Source organism: Megascapheus bottae, chromosome 19 (assembly GCF_031878675.1).
Source record: "Megascapheus bottae isolate mThoBot1 chromosome 19, mThoBot2.hap1, whole genome shotgun sequence".
NCBI classification, from domain to species: Eukaryota; Metazoa; Chordata; class Mammalia; order Rodentia; family Geomyidae; genus Megascapheus; species Megascapheus bottae.
Genome location: NC_143527.1, coordinates 18,269,286 through 18,295,520, shown reverse-complemented (window position 1 = coordinate 18,295,520; position 26,235 = coordinate 18,269,286). Strand labels below are relative to the sequence as shown.

General features: G+C 49.0%; 1 protein-coding gene across 3 annotated transcripts in view; it reads left to right on the top strand.

Moving 5' to 3' along the window:
• Nucleotides 1–6,012: 6,012 nt before the first annotated feature.
• Nucleotides 6,013–26,235, top strand: part of Ctif (cap binding complex dependent translation initiation factor) — a 215,305-nt gene continuing 195,082 nt past the window's right edge. For all 3 annotated transcript variants that reach the window (XM_090353132.1, XM_090353131.1, XM_090353130.1), the window contains exon 1: nt 6,013–6,327. The gene's annotated coding sequence lies outside the window, so the exon portion shown is untranslated. The remainder of the gene's footprint in view (nt 6,328–26,235) is intronic.

Below are 26,235 nucleotides of genomic sequence, written 5' to 3'. Positions count from 1 at the left end.
CAAGTTGCAATCCTCAGATCTCAGTGTCCTGAGCAGCTGAGATTCCAGGCATGAGCGACCATAACCCAAATGAACAATTTCTTTAAAAAATAATTTAAATTATTTAAAACATACATTTTGAGCCTGGTGTGGTGGCTCACACCTACCATCCTAGCTTCTCAGGAGGCTGACATCTGAGGATCAGACTCTTATCTCCAATTAACCACTAGAAAAGTGGAAGTGGTGCTGTGTCTTAAAAGGGAGGGCAGTAGCCTTGAGTTGAAGAGCTCAGGGACAAGCACCAGGCTCAGAGTGATTAAATAAATAAATAAAATAATAGATTTTGGGGCCAGGCGTGTGGCTTAGTAGAGTGCTTGCCTGGCATGCATGAAGCCCTGGGTTCGGTTCCTTGTTACCACATATACAGAAAAACCTGGAAGTAGTGCTGTGGCGCAAGTGGTAGAATGCTAGCCTTGAGAAAGCCCAAGGTCAGTGCCCAGACCCTGAGTTCAAGCCCTATGGCTGGCAAAAAAAAAAAAAAAAGCAGCAACAACAACAAAAAACATACATTTCATCTTTACATGATTTGAATGTCAAACTTTCTAAATGTCTCTACTGGGAAATTAAGAAATAATGGATAAGCAAATAAATGGAAGTGTGTGGAATTCAGACCTTTTTTTCCTTTTTTTTTTTTTTTGGACTTTATGAGCAGATAGATGATCACGAAGCAGCATTCTTCAGCACTGAACCCCTTGAAGCCCGGACCCACACCCCATACTGAAAGAAAGAAAAAAATTACTAATAGGGATGAATTATGTCTCAGGTTTGCTGGGGACCCACAGACGGTACATTCTGATGTCTCTAGCTGAGGGTCTCTAGCATTAGGTCCCCTGAGTCTGAATAGACACCTCACAGTGCTTTGTGATCTGAGCACATTCCTTTACCCCATCTGGCTTCAGTTTCTTCTACAAGTCAGCTATTGAGGAAAAACATCAAAATCCTTCATTGCTTGGCAACAGTTATTGTTCAATTAATTGATTTAACTATTATTCTTTGAAAAGGAATTTATATTGGCCAGATGCTGTGGTTCATGTCTGTAATTCCAGCTCCTCACAACACAGAGATTAGAAGGATTGAAGTTCCAGTTAATGAGATCCCATTTTAATCTATAAACTGGACATAGTGGTGGCGTTTATAGTTCCAACTACGAAAGAAGCCATATATAAGAGGATTACTGCCCCAAACCTGCTTGGGCAAAAGTACAAGACCCTATCCAAAAAAAGCTAAAGTAAAAAAGGGCTGGAGGTATGGTTCAAGTGGTAGATGCTTGCTTAGTGAGTGAAAGGTAGAGGTCTAAAGGGAGGAGGTGAAAAAGGAAGGAGGGAAGGGAATGGAATTTAGAAATGGTGGAAGATTCAAAGCTCAAATACTTTTCAGACATTCCACGATAAGACTTTACTAGACAGGAATGATAAACTGTCTGAGAGGGAGCCAGCTGGGATGAAAAGGAAGGCATTTTTAGCAGAGCATCTGAGCTAGAATTTCTCTCTCTGCACTTTGGGTCTTTGAATTATAAAGATGAGAACCTCACATAACCTACTGCAAAGTAAACTATATTACCTTAAGTACACAGAGAAATCATGGGTCTAAGAAAGTACAATAGAGCCCAGAAGAGATAGGAACCAGGCTATTGTAGACTCTAGGCTCTTTCTTTTCTCCTTCTCCTTCCTCTTGGGCCTCCTCTTCTTGCCCCTGGCTCACCTTGTCAGCCCTTCCTGCCCTGCTGGAATCAAACAGTCTCAAATTCATCATTGAAGGTATTTATTTCTTAGCTTCATTTGCCAAGGAGATCATGAACTTCTCGAAGGGAGATCAAAGATAACCATAAGAGATCTTCAAGAATCTGTCTTATCTTATAAATGTGGAAACTGAGGCCCAGGAGGAGGAATTGTCAGAGCAGTGGGGTCAGGGACCTTCCATGTAGTTTGCTTCCAGAAATCTGCTGTTGGTTTACGGTTTTTGTGTTCTTTTCCTTCGCTTGTCTGTTTTTCTGCTTCTGATCCTTCCTCCACCTTTGACAGCAGGCTCCGGGATCGCTGTGCACCCAGCTTTCGGCTGGTGATGGTCTTCATGGCTGCCGATCTGAAGCCTGGTGAAACTGAAGCTGCTTCTATCAAGCGAGCCACTATCTAAGCCAACACCACGGCAGTACAGCATAGACGCCAGAGCCACAACGTCTTTCTGTTTGCAGAGTCTGCCACCACCACACAAACGATCTAACTCCCACCAGATATCACTGTTTCTGCTCCCAGGCCAATGTGTCACAACAGAGGCTTGGGCGACTGCTGACTTGCTCCTAATAGGAAGACACAGTGGCTCTGGTCTCCTCTTCATCCCAGAAGACTTCTCTGTCCACTGCAGCTTCCTAGACACCCTTAGTTTACCTAAGCCACCCTCCAACAGCAGGGCACTTCATTTTATTTGAAGCTCTTTCCTGGTGTCAGTCAGGTCTCTCAGCTTCCAAAGGCAGCTAACTTTGCTCCCCTAGCACTCTGCCATAGGTTTGTAGGGCTGGCTGGGGGCTAGCACAGCAACATGATAAGGGTTCAGTCTCCAACACTGCAAAGTGACTGACTGAATGAATGAATGAATGAATGAAAATATGTGAGGCCTGATGGGGTAACTTTTTCCTGGAGTGCTATGGGGTAGCAAGAGAAAAAATGGTTCGAAGAAGAAGCATTTTCTTTGTTACTGTTCTAAAGAAACAGTTGCCTGAAGTAGAAAGAAATATGTTGGTTTTCACTTCTCTACAGTGTGCCAAGTCAGACAAAGGCCATTCTTGGCAAGTCCAGGTCTGTCACAGTCACCCAATGCCAGTGTCGTTTCCCCTAGGATGTTACCTCCTTTCTCAGTTCATTAACTCTGTGCCCTGAAGTTTTTCTGCTTCTAGCTTGCAGAGTGGGTGTAAGATCGATGATACTACAGGGAAGGGGAATTTCAATCTGGGACCGCACAGCTTTCCTCCCAAAGTCTCCATTCCATCTTGCAAGACCCATCATTAGAGCTCACTCTGAAGAGCATTGAGAAAGAAAGCAAAAATATTAGCCAGGTAATCCTAGCTACTTTTCCTACTTCCTACTCAGCAAGTTGAGCTATGAGGACAGAAGCTCAAAGTCAGCCTGGAAAGATAAATCTTATTACCGATTATCCAGCAAAAACCTGGAACTGGAGGCATGGCTCAAGTGATACAGTGCCAGCTTTGAGCGTAAAAGCTAAACAAGAGTTTCAGGCCCTGAGTTCAAGTCCCAGGATCTGCAACAAACAAGAATAACACACACACACACACACACACACACACACACACACAAAAGAACAACAAAACAAAACAAACAAAAAACAGCTGGGGCTGAAAGTGACTTAGATGGGAAGAAAGTAGAGAGCCAGGCTCTAAGAACACAGTAAACAGGAGACAGGTTTAATGAGCACCAATGCACAGCCAGAGAAGACAGCCTTGGTGAGCGAGTCAGTGAGTCTCTAACAGTGGAGTGAGGAGTGGGAGACTATGAACTCCAGCTAGCCAGTGGGGAAGGGCATAGGGGAAGAATGCTGTGAACACTAGAACTGGGCAAACGTTCCTTGAAGACAAACAGAACGTCTACCTATGAAGGTGAGCCCCTTTGAGATTCCCTCTGTAGCACTCATGCAAAACAAAAACAAGAGTTATCCTGACAGACCCAGAAGCCCTTGGAAAAGGGCACTTCCGTGTGACAGAGCTAGTATAAGAAACACACAGACGCCGCAGGCCGCAGATTCTCATAAGGCCAAGAAAGCTGTTGAATGAACTTCCCAAGGTCACCCCATCTGGATGTTGTTCATTGTGCAGGCTTACAGAGTAGGGAAGGATTGAAATCTAGGAGCTCCCTGGCTGCTGACTCTGGGGCCTGTTGTCCCTACACTCTGGGTCCACTCCCCAGCTGGGAGCAATGTGTCCTTGTGTTCTCCATGGATGCTTTACCTTCTCTGTATAGCTCAGTCTCTCCTCACCTATGCAATTGCAAGCAAAAGGAAAGCTAAGATCAGACAATTTCATTCTTATTTCTTTTGCAGATAGCATGCCTATCACCTCATGTGCAAAACCAGCACTGACAGCAAGCAGGAGAATGGGAATTTGCTGAAACGATAGAACCCTACACTATTAGTTAATATTTTTGTAACCTCAAGAAATCATCCAGATGTTAATGCATAAAAATAACTCTGTGGAGCCAATGAGGCATAACTGCCAGGAGGGACAAACCAGCAGGAAGAGTCAGGTGTGGGGAAATGTGTTCCTTTGGTCTGTGTATGTGTGGGGGCGGGAGGGAATGGACTAGGCTGGCATCCAGACAGCTGGCTTCTGCACATTCAGTTTCTTACCAGTTCTTGCCTCTAGATCAGCTGCTGAAGTCACCGGGCCTGTTATCCTCTAGAGGACCAGGCTGGGATATGAAGGGATGTGAAACCCATCATGCCCTTTGGCATAAGAACCTCTTTACCAGATATGAACCTGGTTGCTTCTGTGCCCACCAATCTCATTTCATGTCTCAAGCCCAGAAGACAAGTGTTCCACACAAAACAAAATCCCACCATCCCTCTAGGCCCATGCCAAGCCCCATCCCCATTCTGGGAACAATCCCAGTTTCCTTCATAACCTCCATATACAGTCTCTAGTAACCCTACTTTCTGGACTCTCTCCCCCCTGGCTCCCCCTAACACAACCTGGCCTCTTTTGTTGAACCAAAATAGCTGGGAGCTCCAACTCTTGTCTTATACCTGGGACCTTTGTACCCTGTAGCCTTAAGTCAAATGCCTGTGCATTTCTTTATCTTTGTTAAAATTTTTAGTTATTTTGTGGTCAAGAACCAGCTCCCTCAGAAAGCCTTCCTAGATCTTCCCTACCTCTCTCCATTTTCTTTTTCTTTGCTTTTTTTTTTTTTTGGTCGGGACTTGAACTCTGGGCCTGGCGTTTTCCCTGAGCTCTGAAGAGCTCAAGACTACTGCCCTACCCCTTCAGCCACAGCCCCACTTCCTCTCTCCATTTTCTACCTTGGTTGACTGCTCCCCAGGGGTACTGCAGTGATTACTTCATGTTTGTCCCTGTGTATTTTCCACCCTTTTGTGGAGTATGGCCTTTAAGTGTTGACTTACCCCTCTTGTTACAGCCCATAACCCTCTCACTACACTGAACTCGTATAGGGCACAAACCAAAGATCTTACCTCTCTCTGCACGCCCAGATCAGCCTGGTCTGTGGAGAATGCCCACCAAACCATAGAATTCATCACTATGTGGATTTCTGCAATGTGTTGTGTGTCACAGCCATCCCCTGGCCTCTGGCTGTGGGGTATGCAACATCCTTTATTTCTCCTAAAGACCTCTGTGCCTGTTCTAGCCACAACAGTGGGGATTTGGTAAAGCGATGACTGAATCAGCCATAGCATGGAATTCTCTCATCTACCGCGACCCAGTCTTTAGCATGGCCAATGGAGAATTAATTGGTTGCAAAGTGCATATCTAATTACAACATCCCGCCCCTGCCACAGCGATGCTCAAATGTTAATTATAACATATGCATCTCAGTCAACTGATGGTGGCATTTAATACAGCATTAATAACGCCACTTAGCCACCCCCTCCCCCCCAGCGCACACACAAAGCTCCCGCTTATCTGCACTTTAAAGGGCCCAAGTCTGTGTCCCTAAAGGCCTTCCAAACTCTAAAAACCAAACGTCTCCCCGCCCCGCAAGCCCGGATCACCCCTCCGGCCCCCAGGCTTCCCACCGCAGAGGTCCCCACCCAGGCCCAGCCCGCGCGGAGGCTCGAGGCGGGGCGGACCCCGGCGTCGCTGGACGGGGCTGTCTGGGCAGCTCCGGCAGCTTCCCCGGCGTCCAGGCGACACCCGGCTCCCCAGGGCCCGCCATCCCCCGGAAAGAAAGGCGAACTACATTACCCAGCAGGCCCGCCACCGCCCTCTTCCCTTTCAAGTCCTCGCACGTGGCCGGAGGGGGAGGCGGGGCCTGGACGTCACTCTCCAACATTCTCTTTCCCTGTGTCAGAACAGGGATCGGGTTTTTTTTTTTCCCCTTCCTCTACTCCCTCCCCCCTGCCCGCCCTCCCTCCCTCTTCCCCTCCCCTCTCCCCTCCCCCCCTCCGCTGGGTCCGGGCGCCCGGGCGCCGGATCCCCCGACGCAGCTGGGACGCGCCGAACTCGAGGCCGGAGTCGGCTCTCCGGAGCCTGGTCCCTCCCTTCCCTTTCCCGGTCCCCTTCCCCCACCCCCGACGCGGGTTTGGCGCGGCGGTCCGAGGAACCCCGAGGTGAGCATCCCTTGTCCACCCTCCTCGTTTCGTCGCCGCCGCTGGTGGAGGGATTCGGGGACCCGGGAGGAGGGCTGCGCGACGTGCGCGTGCTTACGGATAAATCCGGGAAAACCGCCCCAAACAATTAGCCGCCTTCCCCCGCCCCGCGCCTGGGCGGGCGGCGTGTCCGCACCCATCCACTGTCTCCTTTCCCCTCCCCTCGGCGGGGACGCCCCCCCCCACGATCTCCCCCCCTCCATTCCCTGGCCGGCTCCCCGCGCGGTGGGGAGCCGGGGCCCTGAAGCCCCCTTTGCAGGAGTCGCGGCCGGAGCCCGAGTGGCGTTGGAGGGGCGCGGTGGAGCCGCTGTCACGGGTCGGGTTCCGACCCGGGTGGAGGAAGCGGGAGAGCGCGATTCCTCTCCTTTTTGTTCTGCGAGCCGCAGTCGCTGCGGCGAGCAGTTGCTCCGGTACTGGGCAAACTTGCAGCTGTTCTGAGCGCGCTCCGCCGAGGTAGGGGAGCGCGGCTCCGGCGGCCGGCGGCGACCTGGGGGACCCGGGGAGCGCGTCTCCATGTCGGCCTGGGGGACCCCGGAGCGTGTCTCCACGCCGCCCCTCCCTGTCGCGGTGACGGATGGTGTCTGTGTGTGTGCGCGCCCGTCCCCGCGGGCTCGGGGACGTCTGTGGATGGCTGTCGTCTAGACAGGCAGCAGACCCCTCCCCCGTCCCCAGTGGGCCCGCTGGGAGCGGAGGAAACCAAATTGGTCATCCCTGGCCGTGACACATTTCATCTTTCCCCAAGGTAGTGATTCTGTTGGATTTTTAAGAATTCTTCTTCCTGTGGTGTAATCGGGCCCGGGGAACAAATACGCCGGGAGGTTACCGGGGTTGACAGGCTTTGCAAAGCCAGCCCTTGGTGGCGAGTGACCCGAGCGGTGGGACAAGGAGCAGGTGACTGTCCCGCGCGCGGACCCTGAGGGGGGCGGTGGTTGGATCTGCGGCGGAGTTCTGTGCCCCCACACCCGGGGCTGCGTGCCGGGGCCGGGGTCGGGACAGGGGCCGGAGGAGGCGTCCCCAGGCTGTCTGAGCTCTTTTCTCTCTGCGGACTTCGAATTAGACAACGCGGGGTCTCTCCAAGCCCCTTGTCTGGGTGTCGTGGCTCGGGTTTCGCGTAGTCCTCAGGGTTAGGGATGGGGGTGTGTGCGCAGAGAAAGGGGGCGCGGCGTGTCAGGGGAGGGCGACGCTGCGCGTGCGTCTCCACGGAGGAGGGAGGCGTCGCCTCCCCGCCCGGCTGTGTGTGTGTGTGTGTGTGTGTGTGTGTGTGTGTGTGTGTGTGTGTGTGTGTGTGTGTGCACACTCTGCCCGGGGAAGGGGTGGGGGCGAGGCGGGGTGAGCCGCCTCCTAGTGGGGATCCCCCGTGGGCCGGGATCCGAAGTAGGATCGCTCCGGTCGTCTGAGCTGGGCTCGTCACGCTGCTCCGTGCGCGCTTGTGTTACTTGGAGATGGCCTGGTGCGACCGTGGCCGTGGGAGATCCGGGAGTCGTGTGTGTTCATCAGCTGTACGCCAGTCCTCAACCCTCCGTGTCCCTGGCATCCCGCAAAACCCGGTAGACTGTCTGCGCAAGTCTGCCCATCCCCGCACTGGGCCGGCTGGGGGCGGGGAGGAGCCGCGGGCCGGTGTCACCGCCCCCACTGGCAATCGTCTGGTGACCCTTGCACCGAGGCACCAGTGGGTGCTCGGGCCTGCGTGTGCGCCCGCGGCTGTCTGGGCAGGCGCTGGAGAGAATCTGCGCTCTGCGTCCCCAGCCCCTCCTCCAGACTCCCCAGTTCCTCAGTCTGGGGTGAGTGGGGAACCCAGATCTGCTTCTACTCCTGCCCAGGCCCTGTTCACTGCCGCCCGTGGCAGAGCCCCGCTGCCCTCCCCGCAGATCCAGCTTTCGTTTCTTGGACCCAGGGATTATCCCCCCTCACCCTCCTCGGAGAGAGGCCCTGGAGCTGCAGGCTAGGCGGCGTCTGGAGCCTGGCAAGGGGAAAGTGAAGGAGCTCTAGCGGTGCTGAGCTGGAGTTGAGAAAGGAGCCGCCCAGAGAGCAAGGAGGGCGCCCGCCCGCAGGCCAGGCCGGGGTTCCTCCTGCTTTGCGCCCTGGCTGGGCCCAAACCTTTGGAATCTACGCTCGCTGTAGGCCTGGGCTCCATGAGAAAACGGCCTGAATTTCAACAAACCAAACAGAAAGCCCTGACAGACGCTAGTAGGTGGCCAGGACACTGTGGGCTGGCCTGAGGAAACCTCGAATGCTTGAGACAGGATTTGATTTACGCATGGCTCATGTCATCATCATGTGTCAAGTGTCTGTTCTGCATGAGGAACAGTCGGAGGCAGTAATTTGTGATGCGTTTTGGTGTTCAGTGAGCAGATTGCTAGCATAATAACATGTTTGCACAACTTTACAGGGCGGCTCCCCTGATCAGTGCATTTATTAAGAAGATCCTGGGAGTCAGGGAGGATCAACCCCATTTTACAGAGAAGCACACTGAGACTCTGGAAGTGACAGTGCTTGCCTGAGGCTTCCCAGTAGGCCAAGGGCAACTTTCTTCTCTATGATTTCTCCAGGCAGCCCTTAGTGACCACTTCATTGGGAAAATGGTAAATTGTGCTACTATTTCTTCTTCCTCAAAATACTTTTGATTGAAGAAGGGAATTGATGTCACTCAGCTAATGACTTGCTGTTGGTGAATTCCAGTCACTGTGATATACTCATTTACATATCTTGGAATGCAGCAAGGTTGAAATCTGAAGATAGCAGTTCAAAGCCTGCCCAGGCAGGAACAAAATAATGAAACTTTTATCCCTGGTTAACTACCATAAAGCCAGAGGTGAAACTAGCGCAAGTGGTAGAGTGCCAGCCTTGAGCCAAAAAGCTAAGAGACAGTGCCTAGACCCTGAGTTCAAGCCCTACCACTGACATACATAAAAAATACATATGGTATGCGTGTTTATACAACACATATCCTGCTCATGTGGCTGTGTACTGGAGTTGTAATTGAATCCAGGCATCTTTTCTTTAGTTACTGATTTCGTAGCATTAGACTATCCCAGACTATCCCTTCCTGTCCAGGAATTAGGAACCTTGAAAGAGGGCTCTTATAGGCCTGTGTGAATTCTAGTTCCTATGACTGAAGATTGTTGCATACAGCTTAAGGTTTCTTTTTTTAATTTAGTTAATTGGCTAATCACCCATTATATCCAAATATGTATTGGGGCACTAACTTTGCATATGTTGAAGTGTACACAAGAAACACATGATTCCTGCTGTGTTGGAGTCTAGTGTTTGAGACAGACCTAAGAATTTAAGTCCAGCAAAGGTTCATGCAACACCTGTTTAGGCTGCATGATCTGCTGGTGCAGCCACACAAAAGTAGGAGAACAGGAACGGTGAAGGCACTACGTAATCACAGAGCCTGAAGGAGAGAACAAACCATAAATATTTTAGAGCACTTACTCAGGTTCTTAATCAGTTTCCCATATGTTGGCTGCAGGGTTCCACAATGCTGCTGCTTTTCTTAGAGCAAATGCAGAAAGAAGCAATGAGGGTAAGGCCCCATGGTTCTATTAGAACCTTCTCAGATGGGCCCAACACTGTGGCTTTCTGCAAGAGGGAGGCAGTTCACAGGACTGACATTAAAGGCAATGGAAAGATTGCTCTGGACAGGTGAGGAACTGTCTGACTGCTCTGCTGGCTCCTCCCACTCTCTCCTGTGTTCATTCAATAAGAAGTAGTGGCTTTGGTCAAAATCTCTCTTACAGGTCTATATAGATGTTTTAGTTTTTGTGCTGATGTTCCTTTCTTTCTTTTTCGTTTTTAAAAAATTTATTCTCAGTCTCACCTCTGACATCCCTGACATTGTCCTCTAATTTCTTTCAATTTGGGGGTCCACTGCCTTTGTAAGGTTATGTTCACAGCTTCCATTGTGAAAGAGGCAGCAGGAGGTGGATGTCAGGATGATGAGAGAATCCTATACCCAGAGAGAGAGAAGGAAGATGAACCCATAGACAAATTGCAAATTGCAATTTCTCTTTTTGCTTCTCTTCTTCTTTCTCTCTCTTTCTCTCTTTCCTTCCTTTCTTCCTTCCTCCCCGCTTTCTGTCTTCCTTCCTTCTTTTCTGGTACTAGGCCTTGAAATCAGGGCCTTGCACACTCACTTGACTTTGCTTTCAGGGGTTAATTGGAAAGAAAAGTCTTAAGGACTTTCCTGCCTGGGGGGCTTTGAACTGTGATCCTCAGATCTCAGCCTACTGAGTAGTTAGGATTTTAGGCGCGAGCCAGTACCCCTGGCCCTTGAGGTGTGTTTTCAGTTCAGCATTTAGAAGGTTAATTGAAGATGGAGCCTCATCAAGTTTTCTGCCTACACTGGCTTTTGGTGATGATCCTCTAAGTCTTAGCTTCCTGAGTAGCTAGGATTACAAGTTTGAGCTACCAGCACCCAGCAAATTGTAATTTTTAAAAGTTCTACAAACTTGATAGGGTTTCTTTGAAACTTGCTTGGTCATATGGCTGCCCTTTTTGATATTCTTTGAAGAGGATTTCTCTCCCACTAGTGCTCTTACTCACTCCTGCACCACTAAAGCATAGCTGCAGCTTGAGTTTCTCTTGCATGAAGCCCAGGCTGAGCTATGGTTCAGAATGGATTAAGAATATAACCACCTCTGCAGCTTAGGTGCCCAGAGCATCACAGACTTGTAGATGACTTAGGCTCCAGGCACACATCTGGGAGTTCCAGAAATGAAATGACTTGCTTAGGGGCATGGCAAGTCCTTGGAAGAATAAGACCAGGAAGCCTTGAGTTTTCATATCTCATCTAATATTTCTCTACACTAGATGCTTACTGAAAAAAAAAATGGGTCCATATTTTCCGAAGAGAACTCTTTGTCTTTATCCTGTTGCTAGGATTCTGGGGTACAACACATTCCACCAGTCCTTGGAGATTGCTTCCTTTCAAGATAGGCCTTTGCTGCCTTGTATGTCATCGTGGTCCTTTACCATCCAGGAATGAATGAGACTGGGAGAAATAATGGCACTGGCACTGCTTTTGGCTCCCTTGTTTCACTGTGGCTTCTAAGCCCAGTAGCAGGGTCTTGGGGATTTTCCCTAAGTGTCTGCAAAACTGTTATGTCCTCACATTTGCCCAGCAGGAAGAGCCATAGATAACAATGGGTCCTCAGTTGATTCTAGGAAGTATAAAACTGCTGTGGGGGAGGAGGATAGCAGGGCTGGGTAGGGGCTTGGAGGCATTGGGAACTCATAAGTCTTTTTGTACTGTAGTGTCCACATACACTCTACCTCCTGAGCCCCATGTATTATTATTATGTATTATTATGTCTGTATTATTATTTCAGCAAGTGGGACCATCATCAGCGCCAGCATCATTATCCCCATCCCATCTTGCAGTTGAGGAATCTCAGCCTCCAAAGTTAGTAACATGTCCCAGTCACAAGTAAACAACAGAGCAGGGATCTGAACTTTGGTCTCTACTCAAAGCTCAGTGCTCAGAGCTGAAGCGCCTTCACCATCTGACATGTTCATCTTAGCCTTGAACCTTCCATGTTTACTGTTAATGCTTATTCAGCTAGAGATGGACCCAACTGCTAATTAATGGGTGGGGGTAAGAGAGAAAGGATGGAGGCAGTAACCATAGCAACCACACAGGGAGTGCAGCATTTGGTATAATTTTATGGAAGAGTAATTTGGGGAGTGAATCTGAGTGTGTGGTCTATGGGGTTTTAGACTGGGTCAGAGGCCTGAAAGTGTATAAGGAAAAACTTGGAAGTGTGGGCAAAAAAGACCAAAGAGGTTCATCATCCTAGAGCCTGTAGATTTCTCAGTAGTTAGTTATTGGGTTCTATTTCTAGGCCTGTCTAGGACTAGATTCTATTTCTAGGCCTGTGCTAGGACTTTGAGGTCCTCCCTCAAGCATCCTGCTGTGGGAGAATCATAAAAACTTAGTTTCATTACATTCTAAGGAGTATAGTAATAGGAAAAGTCCAGGACCTGGGGTACTTGCAGTCAAGGAGGACTTCCTGAAGCAGACAGCTTAGGAATGAGTCTTAGGGGAGGAAATGAGCTAGCCAGGAAAAGAGACAGGAGAAGGGCATTGAGGTTGAAGGAAAGGCCTGTGGGTGGTATGTGGCAGTGTGCACCAAAGCCAGAAGCTGTCTGGTTGTGGGAAGAGAATATAAGCAGGAGGTCAACTGCAAGGGTGGCGAGGGAGGCAGACTCCAGCCAGTACTTGTGCTTTTAGTTTGCAGTCTAGCATGGGGGATTGGGCTTTTAGCAGCATAGAGCTGGGAAGCCCTGGGTCAGCAGAAAATGGGAGCAGGTGGCCACTGGGCTGAGAAGGCCCAAGCCAGTACCCAGGCCTGGAACCCAGAGACATAAATGAGGTCTTGTGTTAAACATAATTGAGGAGTACTGTCTGTGGGATTACTTCAATTCAGTAGATAAGGGAGGAGCCCCTGAGTCTCCCAGGCTTAGTCCCCAGGCAGATGGCATCCTCCACATGAGCTTCTGCTACTAGGGAAGCCAGAGGAAGATTGTGAGGAGCTGCAGGTTCCAGGTCAGGGGCTGGAATCACAATCCTCAATACCAGGTAACAATCCTGAGAGCCAGGAGGTAGATGTCTGCCCTGGAGTGGCTTGGATGGTCCGTGGAGGGGGCGACGAGGGGGGGGGGGGGTTGCTGTAGACAATGAGAGCAGACCTCTCCCTCCCATTGTCAGCGAATCCTTTGTCACGAATCCTTTGTCACTCAGGACTGCTGCTCCTGAGGGAAGCCAGGCTGGGATGCTGTGTCATGCTGGAGGCCCACCAAGAGCAAAAGAGGAGAGCAGGCTTCAGCTGCAGGCTTCACAGCCAGTTAGTAGGAGAGGCGTGTTCATTTTTTTAACCCCTACAGGGAGCGGAGCCCCGTCAGAGACCCTTGAAGCAGGAGCTCTGGGCGGGGAAGGTGGGGCTTCCAGGAGCGGGCACTGTAGTGGAAACCACTAAAAATCTGTAACAAGCTGAGCCAAGACTAGAATGCTAATTAAATAGGAGAGCCCGGAGCCCTGCCTGTGTCATTGGACTGAGCAGCTGCGCTGGGCTGGGCTGGCAATCCAGGCTGGGATTTTCATACCCAAATCTTCAGGACCCAACCAGGTCTGTCTGGCACACAGTAGGTGTCCCTTGTCTGTGTGGGGGTCTCCAGGGACACAGCTGGAGGTCAGCTAGGGAAAGCCACTACATGGATTTAGAAGCGTGTAGTACCACAAAACATGTCTCTTCCAACACAAAACGCAAAACGCAAAACACAAAACAAAACAAAAAAGCACTGTAGAAGATCCAGTGGGGCTCTGTGGTACAGGGCAGCTAGACTCCCCAATGCTGGAGAGGGGGAGGGGACTTCCTGTCTCAGAGCCCCAGGGGCTGGGTCCAGACTTGTCCCAACTGCTGATGAGACTACCAGTAGAAATGGGGACCCCTGTCTCCCATAGGTTCTGGGGAGATTTGAAGAAAGCCAAATAGCATTGAACCCATTGACCTAGGCACAGCTAGATTTATTTCCTTGGCCTGGATTTGAAGTGAGGAACACAAAAATATCTTCCCAGGAACTGGAAACCCCCAGGCCTGGGATGGTTTTGGATATCTATGAGATTTGTCATTTTGGAGGAGAAATTAGCTCATATAGACCTCAGGCTAGTTCTTCTAGTGACTTGAAGACTGTGGATGGGAGAAGTTTGTGGATGGGGATTGGGGAGAGGCCGCTTTTGATCTTGTGTTGACTTAAATCTGCTCCCCAGAGCAGTGCTTCAAGCCTGGGGCATAATGAATAGGGCTGAGGTGTGGAGGAGAGACAGCAGAAACACTTTGGAGACTGCTATGCAGAGGGAAAATATAAGCAGAGTATGGTGCAGGACTCAACCTGCCTCTGGCTCACACCATAGGAAAGGTCTAAGGATGAACTCCATCCATTTGGGAAACCCAGAATCTTCTCTCCTGCTGCCTGATCAGGTCAGGTCCTCACTAATAAGCTGTCTTTCTAGGTTCCCTGTAAGGATGGGCGCCCTGTGATGCTTTGGTTGGTATTGGGTTTTCCACATCAGTTGGAGGCATGTCTGTAAGGCATCTTCACCTCCTATAGTGAGATGTTAGATCACCTGGCCACTCCTCCCCCTCTTTCATGTGGGAATCCTGCCCTGAGCAGCAACATGGGAGGCCTCTCCCCCTGCAGTGGCTTTATGGCCTTAGTTACCTGTCCACCATTTCTTCCTGTGTTTCTTTCAGCTGTAGTAGTAGTTTTAGTTCTTTTGCTAACCTACTATTTTCTGCCGTAGGGCCTTGATTTTTTCAAGTCGAAACTGTCCTAACTAGCTTAGTCTAGTGGAAGCTTGGATGTAGGTGACAGAGTTGGCTGCACAGGTAGTCTGTAATTTCTCTGTTGTTGTTGAGACTTGGTTAGCCCAGACTGGCTGCAAGCTCCTCATCCTTTTGCCTCAGCCTTCTGAATGCTGGGATTATCGGTATACACCACTATGCTTAGCTTAGTATAGAAGTTCTGAATAGCTTTTGACTCTGCTAGGTCTGCCCATGCTAGGACTTCCACCCACATACCCAGAACACATTTCAGCTTGGGAGCCAGTAGTTTGGGAATCACAGGCAAAAAAAAAAAAAAAAAAAAAAACCTGGTGTTTAATGAGTGCCTATTAGATGCAGAGATAGTGCTGGCATTCTCTGTATAGCACTGATAGAATGACAGTGACTTTCAGACAGCTACTGGGGTGGAGACATGGAATTTCCTGACTGCAGTGGTGACAGCTGACCAGGAAGTGATTCAGAAAGAATGTGTGAGTCCATCAAGAGTGGGTAGAGCTGGTACTGCCTACACTGTCCCTTATAGCCCTTCCCTTGGGGTAGTCAAGCTCCTGATGTCAGCACTGACTGGGACCTGCAGCCTTTGCCATACTCAGGGAATTTGCTGAGACTTTAGTTAGAACCATGAGATCAAGGAAGTGGCTACAGGCTTCGGATCTTGGCATCTCCCCAAACAAAAGGACACTAGAGGTCAAAATGATCATTAGAGCTTGAAGTTGCTCTGTCTCTTGTGTCTGCCTATAGCACCTTGAGCTGTGTCAGAAAGCAAAAAGAAAGGCATCCTGCTTTTCTGTCTCTGCAGTCACCTGCTGGCTGGCATCCATGTGGCCTGCCTGGCCACCAGATGCATTTAGTTGCAGTAGTTGGCTATGCAATGACGTCTGAAAGCTGGGTGTCCAGATCTGCTCTATCACTTCCTGCTGGGATCACTTCCTGCAAGTCCATGCTCAGGGATCCAAATGCTGAGGGTCGGGAATGTTCGGAACACTCATTTTTCCTTCCTCTCCCTCCAGAAATGGATCTTCTTCCTACATCTGCTGGTCTGCCTTAATCCTGTTAGCTTAACATGTTTACTCACTAGCATCTGGTTCAGGTCAGTGGGCATCGTTTCCTAGAGGAACAGGTTGAGGCTACTGGTGAGAAACAAGCTGGGTCTCTGCCTCCCAGCATCTCATTATGGTGGGGACAGAATACCCCCTGCTGGTGCAGGATGCTATGTCTTGGTAAAAGGAATTTTGATCAGCCAGAAGGAAGGCAGGGTTAGGTACCACCTTTCTTTTTTCTTTCTGGGGTGGTACCAGGGCTTGAACTCACAGCCTTGTACTCTTAGTTGGCTTGCTTACTAGTTGTAGCTTTCTTACTTACAGCTATTATTCCACTACTTGAGCTGTACCTCCAGTCCAGCATTTTGCTGATTCACTGGTGATCGAATCTCATGGAGTTTTCTTCTTAGACTGATTTTAACCTTCTGAGTAGCCAGGAATACAGATGGGAGCCTCCTAAGGATCCTGGTTATGGCTGGGTACCTTTCTTTGTGCAAATGGACACACTGTGCAGGCTTACAGATGTCATCTGAAGACCAACCCAAACCTTCCAGTGTACCACCTTCATCCTATTGGCCTTTGTCCTCCCGTTGGGCTCCTCATAGTCACAACATGGCTGCTATTGTTCGAGGCATCATGTCCTCATGTATCTTACCTCTAGTCAGGCAGAATGGTGAAGCCTGATGATCTGGGGTACTGGCTGATTGGTAGAAGATAGCAGCCAGTCCCCTCTGCAGGTGACCATCATATCAGAGAGGAATTGGGGCAGCTGCCCCAGTCAGCGGCAGCTGGGACACAGCCTGCTGCTCTGGGGCCAGCCTCTTTTCTGCAGTACTTTCTGAGAGGCCTTTCCCTTTGGGGTGGGACTTTCCCTTCGTGTTCTCATCTGGAGGGAAATGTGGCTTTGGAAAGGTTGTGGAAACCCTAAGAGACCATCACAGGCACTAACATGAGAGGATTGGTGTGAAGGGGTCAGAATATGTGATTGTGGCTAAATAACAGCGCATAACCTGGGCCACAGCCAAGAGCCCCTTATCTCAGCCAGGATGAGACTAGATTTGATTTTCATTTGATCATTGAATTGCAAAAGTTTCTGTCGAGCTAATAGTCAAAGGGCAAATTGTTCCACGGATACTTTTTAGTAGTAGCTAAGCTTTTTCTCTAGGTGCTGTGACTGTAGCAAGGACACCAAACAGAGGAAAATGTTTTGCCTTTGTGATCTATTCTTTGTGTGTGTGTGTGTGTGTGTGTGTGTGTGTGTGTGTGTGTGTGTGTCTGCTGGTCCTGAGATCTGGCCCTGCCCTCCCTTCCCTTCCCTTCTCTCTTCTTCTCCTTCTCTTTCTCCTTCTTCTTTTACTCTTCCTCCTCTCCTCCTCCTCCCCCTCCTCCTCTTTCTCCTCCCTGTCCCTTTTCTTTTCTTTGTGCCAAAACTGGGGCTTGAACTCAGGGCCTGTGCCCTGTCCTTTAGCTTTTTTTGGTCAAGGCTGATTCTCTGCTACAATCCGACTTTCAGCTTTTTCCTGGTTAATGAATACAGGTCTCGCAGACTTTCCTGCCTGGGCTGGCTTGGAACTGTAATCCATAGATCTCAGGCTCTTGAATAGCTAGGGTTCCAGAGCGGAGCCCCTGACACCCGGCTCAATGCTTCCTTCTTCTCCGGTTTTGGTTTACCTCATTTGCAAAATGAAAGTAAGATTTCACATCTTGGAGATTTCTCAGCACTTTAAAAATATACCTAGCTGGTCCGGGAGTTTGTCCTATTGGTAGAGTGCTTGCCTAGAATGCACGAAGACCCGAGTTCAATTCCTTGGTACCACGTACATAGAAAAAAGCTGGAAGTGGTGCTGTGGGCTCAAGTGGTAGAGCTCTAGCCTTTAGAAAAGTCCAAGGACAGTGCTCAGGCCCTGAGTTCAAGCCCCACAACTGGCAAAAAAAAAAAAAAAAAGACACACACACACACACACACACACACACACACACACACACACACACATATATGTATGCCCAGCAGCCGGGCATGGCGGTTCACGCCTGTAATCCTACCTAATCTGGAGGCTGAGATCTGAGTATCGAGGTTCAAAGCCAGCTTGGGCAGTACAAAGCTGACAGACTCTTATCTCCAATTATTCTCTAGAAAATGGGAAGTGGGGCTGTGGCTCAGGGGTAGGGCGGTAGCCTTGAGCTGAAATGCTCAGGGACAGTGCCCAGACCAGAGTTCAAGCCCCATGACCACAAATCAACAACAGCAACAAAAACCACCCCCACACACACACCCCTACCTAGCAATGCTTTAAAAGAAGAAAGTCCCAGGGCCCATTGAAGCAAATCTTCAGGCTGTGAGGATCGCCCTTGGGCATGAGAGAGGTTGGTGGGGCTGAAAGTCCAAGTCCAAGGTCTGCCTAGGTCTTCAAGCTGTCATTTCTACAGGGGTAAGAGGAGCGGGGTTGTCTATGTCCTTCATACAAGAATCCCAGGGAAGTTGGTTAAAGCCTCTTGTGACCTCTTATTATGTAGCTTAGGTACCTCAGGCAACTCTCCACTCACATTTGGAAGGCCTGGGGTCTGGGCGGAAGCATTCAGCCTGTAACACATCCTCTCAGCCCTTCATGCTGGGTTTCACTGTAGGCAGAAAGGCTACGTCTGCAGGAGCCTCTGAAGCTCTGGGATCCTTCTGAGGTGCTTGGCCTGGGGAGATGAGGGACTTGCGAGAAATATGACAAAATGAATAAGGAAGAATGAGACCTTGGGGTGCCCAGCAAATTTAAGATTAGATTTACTTAAATAAATGATATCCTAAGTGAAAAGCAGTAGCAAACCAAACCCTGGCTTTCAATAAAGCTCAGTTAACTTACTTTATGAAAAAAATTTCTGTAATGACTGAGCACTATAGCACATTCTTATAATCCCAGCTATGTGGGAGCCAGAAACCAAGAGGATCTCTGTTTGAGGCCACCCAAGCCAAAAAATTAGTGAGACCCTCATCTTAACCAACTAACTGGGCATGGTGGCATGCTATATCTGGAGGAGGGACAGCAGGATTGTGTGGGCCGAGTCTTACTTAGATAAACCATTGCCTCATCTACTGGCAGCCTTCGTTTCTCCTTCTTCTGGAAAACAGCAACACCTCTGCAAATTGGGGGCCAGGACTAGCAGAGTCACAGAAGGAAGCTAGGTGGACAGATGCAGCGTGTGGTGCACTCTGGGCCTGACCCACTCCTCACACACTCTTCTCTCTCTAGATGTAGTTTAGAAAGTGCTGGTACTTTTCTGAACTCCGTTACATGTGTCCCAAGGCCCTGAGAGTTTTCACAGTCCTATGTTTCTAACACCTTCCTTCTGAGGAGCCTGAAGCCTTCATCTCCCCTGGACTGTACAATATTCCAATATTTAGGGGAAAGGGGTGGGATCTTCCTCTGAAAACAGGTGAGTAGCTTCCCGAGACTGAGCCCTGCAATGCAAAGGAGCCTTCTGCCGGAAGTGCAGGGCTTTTCCTCCACTGCAGTGTTTATAGATCTTTTTCTTTTGGCAATACTGGCATTTGGAAGTGGGATTCGTTGGCCACGGGCTAACCTACCCCCAGCTATCTACGCTCACTCTCAGGATCCCACTGTGGCCACCTGAGCCCTGTTTCCAAACCAGCCAGCCAGAATGGCTCAATTCACCTGTGATTTGCCTCAACAAGTTTTCCAATAGTTCTTCAGCTTGAAGCAATTAGAAAGCGTGGGAGCCACACCCCCAGAGAGAGGCAATTAGAATTTATTACTCACTTTGCTTTCACAGTTTTGAATGCTTCTCACTAAGTTTTGCCAAATTCCTTCACTCTTCAGTGACTCTGCGCCTGTCCCCACCCTGCTTTCTCCGTGGCTCACATTCACTAAGAGCAACAATTGTGAACGTTGATTTATAGAGGGTCTCATACTTAGAAGATTCAAAAGTAAAGTCAGAAAGGGGTCGGGAGTTTGGCCCAGTGGTAGAGTGCCTAGCTTGCACAAAAGCCCAGGTTCCATTCCTCAGTACCACATACATAGAAAAAAAGCTGGAAGTGGTGCTGTGGCTCAAGTGGTAGAGCTCTAGCCTTGAAAAAAGTCCAAGGACAGTGCTCAAGTCCTGAGTTCAAGCCCCACAACTGGCAAAAAAGAAAAAAAGTCAGAATGAAGCACACATGCTCTGGAGATGGCCGAATGTCCATCAAGTCTGTGAGCGGATATGCAGAGCACAGCCCATCTACCCACTAGAATATTAGCCAGCTGTGAAAAGGATGGTTTTGTCCAGCTACGGGATAGAGCATCCTCTGAAATGTCCTGGTAAGTGACAAAAACTGGACACAGAAGTCACAAGGTGTAACAGACTTTCCATGTGAGCCATGCTGGGCAAGTAAAATAGTAGCCAGAGCCCTAGATTGGTGCTTACCAGAGATGGAAAGGAGTGGGGGAGGGGCAGTAACGAGTAATTACGAGTAGAGGGTTGTTTCATGAGGTGAGGAAATATTTTGGAACTGGATATTGATGTTTGTTGCTCAACAGTAGGAATACAACCGCCACTGAACTATACATGTATCACTTTCCAATGCCTAACGTCAGGCATAGTAGCTTGCACAATTAATCCCAGCTATGTGGGAGGTAGAGATTGAAGATCAAGGTTTGAGGCTGGCCAGGGCAAGAAATTAGTAAGACCTGCTTGAAAGAGCAAGCCAGGCATGGTGGTACTTGCTTATAAGCCCAGTTATGTGGAATGCTAAGGTATGAGGATTAAAATCCAGGACAGCACCAAGCAAAAGCAAGATATTATCTGAAACACAACTAAAGCTGAAAGGCCTAAGGATGGGGTCCCTTAGTTTCCATATTGTGTTCAAATTTGGCTCTCTTCCCTATCTTCTCCCCTATCCATGGGATATTTGAAGAAAACTCCTGTTGCCATATCAGTAAACCTTGGGAAAAAAACAAGAACTCTTTCAAAAACATAGCCCCGAGAGATGGTGCTTTCAAGCCAGGCACGGTGGCTCACACCTGTGATCCTAGCTCCTTAGGAGGCTGAGATCTGGGGATCGTGGTTCAAAGCCAGCCTGGGCACTAAAAAGTTCCTAAGACTCTTATTTCCAATTAATCACAGAAAACTGAATATGGTGCTGTGGCTCAAGGGGTAGGGCAGTAGCCTTGAGTTGAAGAGCTCAGGGACAATGCCCAGGCCCAGAGTTCAAGTCCCATGACTGACAAAAAAAAAAAAAGAAGGTAATTTAAATAATACTTTGCTTTTTTCCTTTCAATATTTCTTCATGTAGACTGGGTGCACAAAGGTCTTTCATACTTGGTTCCTGGACTCAAAGAACCTAGATTAGTTGATGTCTTCAGATTTTCAAGGGCTAGCTTGTATGATTGTGGCTTGTGTGAATGTGTGGCTGGCAAGTCAGATTTGTAGGGCAGGCTGGAATGTGGGTAAAAGTTGACACTTCAGTTTTGAATCTGCAGGCCTGTGGGCTGGAAATGCAGGCAGGATTTCTGTTTTAATCTGGACACATAATTCTTTCTTTGACAGATCTATCTTCACTCTTAACAGTTTCCATAAAACAATATTTTCATTTTTTCCCCTCTCACACTTGTACCCTTTGTTTGGACTGGGCTCATGATGGGGGAGATTAGGACCAGTTCAGCCTCACTTGAGGTCAGCCCAGGGCAGCCTGGGACCCCTGTCAGTCTCTGCACAGCATGGTACCTAATTGGCTTGAGCTTCCTTTCAACATGGCTGTCTTGGTGTTGATAGCTTGATAACCACATGGCGTGGAAAACGAAAGTGGCAGCTGCCAGGCTTTCTTCTGGCTTAGGCTTGAAGCAGATTCCTTGTTACCTGTGCTGTATTCCTTCCCATCCAGTCACACACAGAAATATGGACTCTGTCCCATCCAGAGGGAGGTGGTGTAATACTCAAATGCTCAACTCCATTGCCTGTGACATTAGACAGGACCTGGGGCTGTCAGACCAGCAGCTCTGGGGTGTCTTCCTATGTGGCCTTTCCCAATATGTGCTGCTTCTCTGATGCTCTAAAATGGAGATAAAGGAAAAACTAGCTCATCACCTGCCTGCCTCAGAGGCCCACTTTGAGGGCCAGATTCCACAGCATCTGTCATCGCAGTGGCAGGTGCTGAGGGGAGGGTCTGTGGGGAGGTCTCCCTGGGGAGTGGGGAGAGGTCCTGTCTCTCTGTCAGGAGTCCTGGAGCTATGACTGAGCATGTGGGTCACGGACCCTACTCTTCCTCTTGAGGGCCAGTCAGGCCATTTAACAATTCTATCAGGACATACTTCCCTGTTTTATTTCATAAGTTTGATGTGTTAGGGGCTCATGGATTGCTTTTGTATGGTTTTGTTCTATTTTCTGTCTTTCTCCATGACCAAGGGGAGGGGGTGAGACTATTCTAGAAGGTTCTAATTATTGCTAAGTATTCTTAAGAACCTTTGAGAACTTGTGTGGAATGTGTGATAGCAGAGCACCTGAGTGTTTAAAGCTCTCCACATTTTCTGTTTTTCCTCTGTGTCCCCACCACACTTCTGCAAAACAAGTGACACTTTTGCCCCTGTGATAGTTGTCCCCCTGGTGACACACTGAGTGACAGAGTTGGAGTTCCAGCTCTGGCCTACCAGCTCCAAAACTCGTATCGTTTTCCCAGAAAGCTTGGCAGGAAAGTGACTCTCGGCAAAGTACCAGAATTCTCCTTCCTGTGAACACTGTTGTGTTTAATTAGATTAATTTCTACTTTTCTTTTGCCTCAGGGAGTTGAAGAATGATGTAGTTGGATCACATGGCTGCACTGAGCAGAACTGAGGTGCCTAACACGGGGACCCTCCAGGCCTGACGTCACCAGCCTCCATTCGCCTCATGGGTGAATGGCCCAGGGGGAAGGACCCAGTGGGGATCCAGCTTTTCGGTGGCCTTGCTCCCATGGGGCAGTGCTCTGTGCTCGGACCAGGAAGGTCACCAGGGCTCCCCACAGGGTGGGTGTTCCTCTAGCACTGTGCTTTGTGTACCTGCGTTGCAGGAATAGCAGGTCCCACATTGTGAGGTTCCTTCCAAGGTGAGCTGTCAAGGTGAGGGCTTTGCTGGATGAGGCCTCAGAAACCCAGACGGCTTTGCTGAGTCCAGATCTTGCTTTTAGCTTCCAAGAGCAAACCACAAACATTTGTGGAAGGCCCATGGTATGCCAGGCAGGTGGGGGGGGGGAGAAGGGGGGAAATGTTTCTTGTGGAACAAGCAGCCTTAGAGAAAACTTGCTGAAGAACAGTACCGTTCTGTGGTTGTCTGACCCTGACCTTGGGCGTCAGCCCCTGTCCACAGGGTGCCCAGGTATGCCACCCACCCCACCGTGGCTGGCATATGCCAAGGAGTAGCTGGCTTTCACCATGATCGCTCACCCTGAGGCTGCCCAGGGAAGAGTTGACCTTTGTAAGGTCAAATGTCTGACCTTTTGGGGCTTTGCCCTGGCTGGCTGGCAGCCCATGAAGGGCTTCAGGAGGGATTGTGTTGGCCTGTTTTGTTTTGTGGCCTGGCAATAGAAAACAAAGCTAAAGCTAAGACCATAGAAGCACTAGCAGTAACTGTGTGTTGGGAACCCAGACTCATGACCTCTCCTGAGATGGGCCCTTTGGGTTCTGAAGACCCTTTGCCTGTCACCCCATCTGGCTTTATCATCCCGGTGTCCTGCTACCTGTTGATTCTTGCTCAAGAGAAACACCAGGAATAAGAAGGCAAAAAGCCACTCCAGAAGGCACCCTTTGTAGACCAGCTGAGGTGTGACTGCACTAATTGCCAGCACTCAGTTTCCAGGAAAACCACATTTTATTTTAAGATGTGTGTTCAGTCTGCTCAAACACAACCTTAAAAAACTGTTCTGTGGGCCAGGAGTTTGGCCTAGTGGTAGAGTGCTTGCCTAGCACACACGAAGATCTGAGTTCAATTCCTCCGTACCACATACATAGAAAATAAAAAGCCAGAAGTGGTACTGTGTCTCAAGTGGCAGAGTTCTAGCCTTGAGGAAAGCCCAAGGACAGTGCTCAGGCCCTGAGCTCAAGGCCCAGGACTAGCAACAAAACAAAACAAAACCCAAAAAACCTCTGTTGCCAGGAGTTTGGCCTAGTGGTAGAGTGCTTGTCTAGCATGCATGAAGATCCAGGTTTGATTCCTTGGTACATAGAAAAAGCTGGAAATGGTGCTGTGGCTCAAGTGGTAGAGCTCTAGCCTTGAGAAAGCCCAAGGACAATACTCGGGCCCTGAGTTCAAGACCCAAAAGTGGAAAAAAAAAACAAAAACAGAAAAAAAAAAACTGTTCTGTTGAGACTGTGAGTCCCTGTTCTACTTCATGAACTTTGTGGATTTGGTTGTTCCTTAAGGAGAGAATATTCTAGAAAGTCATCATTGCTAGGAGCAAAATGACCAGAAAGGCAGAGTCAGAGTTGAAATTGGCCATTTTCAGTGCCAGGTATTTGGTGAGGGTAATTAACAATGGGGTCTTTTTGCTGGGTGGGTATTCTTGGAAAGCCAGTGATGCATCTTCCATCTGGAAAGCAAGAGTTACAAAGGAGGGACAGGGCAATTTGGGAAGGGAACTCTTGCCCCTTCCTGTACTCCAAGAATAATTTTGTATGGGCTGTGATCTGTGGCCATCAGAATTTAGTACCTAAGAATGGCCGTGGGGACTGCTGAGAAATGGCCACTCAAGGCACTGTGCCAACTACCCTGCTTTATCAATAACATCGTTGGTATCTCCAGTTCTATCACATCCAATATCCACTGTATTTGATACATCCTGACATTGGGCCCAACCTGAACAATTCTGGGTCCCATGTCCCTTTAGAGAATCTCACTACTCATAAAGTTGAGATTTTGGCCTTGATCAACCTTTGGGGACCCTCTCAATTGGGTTTTATATTCTCAGGTTTTCCTCAGTGTCCAGTGAGCATTCCTGTTTTGGAGAATTCTTTCGTGTGATTTCTTCTGCTCTCCACTCTGGTGTCTGTGATCCCCAACTGGGCTGAACAAATCCCCTGGCTGGCTCTTGGTGGGAGGTAGATTTGTGGATATTTGATACCAAGACCCCACTTGCTGGAGGCATCAAGGCCTGGCTCATTGTCTTCCTTTTGGACCAGTATGCTGCCTGGCTTTGCCAGATCTCTACTGTCTGTTTGTGTAGATTTTCCATTTCACAGGGATAAGTGAGGCAATGATGCTATGTTTTCAGAATACTAAGACTGACAACCAAATTTGAGGGGGAGGGTGGAGTGAGATAAAAATTTCTGAGATCTACTACATCTCAGCCTGAGTTGCATAACTTCCCCTCCCTATGACTTTGCTCTTGTCTTCAAAAATAATCCTGCTTGTTCCCATCTTTTCAGGCTGGCTTGGCCCTGGTTCATTTCATCTTCTCCTTCTGAGTGTCTTCCCCTGATTCCATTCTATCTCTGCTGTCTATGCCTGTATGGTTCATTGGAGATGAATGTCTCCTTGACTGGTCTTTCCAGGCTGGCTTCAAACCATGATCCTCAGATCTCAGCCTCCTGAGTAGCTAGGATGTTAGGTATGAGCCCCCCATGCCAGGCTTGCAGGGAGTTTTAATGAGCACCACCTCACCAGCTCCCTTTCTCCAAGTATGAAGTGTTGAGGTATCAGGATGCTAGTATCACCAGGCCTAGAGCGTTTACTCGCATTAGTTATTCTTAGACCCTTGGATGGGCGGGGAAGGGAGCCACCCTATTTTTAGATGGTGTCATCGTAGTTTGTAATTAACAGTATGCCCTCTGCTGCCTACACCTTACTTACACCATATTGTAATTAGTGTTTTAATCATCTTCATACAAGATCAGCAGGTCTGTGAGGGCCTGGAGCCTGTCTGACTCACTCTGGACCCCGTTCTCCATGTTGCTCTGGTGAGGGAGGGATCCTAGGCTTGGGGAAAGCAGGAGACAGCTAAGCGGTGAGCAGTTGGGAAGGTGGAAGGTCCAGCCTGACCAGAGCCTGGAGGGATAGAAGGCTCATGATGGTTGGGGAAGGTAAGGGACAAGGAGCTGGGAGTGATAGAAAGAGGTGGGGCCAACAATGCTTTGAATATGTTTCTCTTGGGTTTTAGGGAGTCTGAGCTGAAACCATATGTTTTGTAGAAAGAATATGAGAATTTTCATGATCCCAGTCTTAGGCAACTGGGCCTCTTACTGACTCTGGGCCTGGGCGCTGTCCCTGAGCACTTCAGTTCAAGGCTACCACCCTGCCCTTGGGCCGCAGTGCCACTTCTGATTTTTCTAATGGTTAATTGGGGAAAAGTCTCTCAGACTTTAGTGCCTGGGCTGGCTTTGAACTGTGATCCTCAGATCTCAGCCTCCTGAGTAGCTAGGATTACAGGTGTGAGCCACCACTCCGACAAGTATTGCTTATCTTAATGGATGAATCTAGAATATGGCAGCTCTTCCTTACCTAGTCCCCAACCTCAGCCTAGTACAAGGACACAC